The sequence below is a fragment of the Cebus imitator genome, unplaced genomic scaffold (genome assembly GCF_001604975.1).
Source record: "Cebus imitator isolate Cc_AM_T3 unplaced genomic scaffold, Cebus_imitator-1.0 Scaffold348, whole genome shotgun sequence".
NCBI lineage: Eukaryota > Metazoa > Chordata > Mammalia > Primates > Cebidae > Cebus > Cebus imitator.
Genome location: NW_016107663.1, coordinates 933,488 through 934,614, shown reverse-complemented (window position 1 = coordinate 934,614; position 1,127 = coordinate 933,488).

The window sequence follows — 1,127 nt, the reverse complement described above, 5'->3', positions numbered from 1 at the left end:
GGGGTTTCACCATGTTGACCAGGATGGTCTCGATCTCTTGACCTCGTGATCCACCCACCTCAGCCTCCCAAAGTGCTGGGATTACAGGCGTGAGCCACCGCGCCCGGCTTAAAAAAATTTTAAGACTTGCTTTGTATCCTTACGTGGTCAATCCTGGAGAATAATCTATGTGCTGATGAAAAACATATGTGGCCAGGCCTGGTGGCTCATGCCTCTAATCCAAGCACTTTGGGAGGCCAAGGCAGGCGAATCACTTGAGGTCAGGAGTTCAAGACCAGCCTGGCCAACAAGGTAAAACCCTGTCTTTACTAAAAATACAAAAATTGGCCAGATATGGTGGTAGGTACCTGTAGTCCCAGCTATTGGGGAGGCTGAGACAAGGGAATCACTTGAACCTGGGAGGTGGAGGTTGCAGTGAGCCGAGATCATACCACTGCACTCCAGCCTAGGTGTCGGGGTGAGACTCCAATCTAAAACAAATATGTATTCTTTGGCTGTTGGGGAAAATGACCTATAAATGTCTGTTAAATCCATTTGGTCTATTGGTGCCATTTATTTATTATTATTTCTTTGAGATGGGGTTTTGCTCTGTCACCCAGGCTGGTGTGCAATAGAATGATCTCAGTTGACTACAACCTCTGCCTCCTGAGCTCAGGCAATTTCCAGCCTCAGCCTCTCAGGTAGCTGGAACTACAGGTGTGAGCACCAATGCCCAGCTAATTCTTGTATAGTTTGTAGAGGCGGGTTTTTGCCATGTTGCTCAGGCTGGTCTTGAACTCCTGAGCTCAAAGATATCCACCTGCCTGGGCTTCTCAAAGTGCTGAGATTACAGGTGTAACCCACCATGCTTGGCCCCTATAATGCAGTTTAAGTCCAATGTTTCTTTGTCGATTTTCCATCTAGATGATCTGTCCAATGATGAGAGTGGGGTATGGAAGTCCTCTACTATTACGGTATTGAGGTCTATCTCTCCCTGTAAGTCTGATCATACTTGCTTTTTAAATTTTTTTTTTTTTTTTGCCGGGCGCGGTGGCTCAAGCCTGTAATCCCAGCACTTTGGGAGGCTGAGGCGGGTGGATCACCAGGTCAAGAGATCGAGACCATCCTGGTCAACATGGTGAAACCCC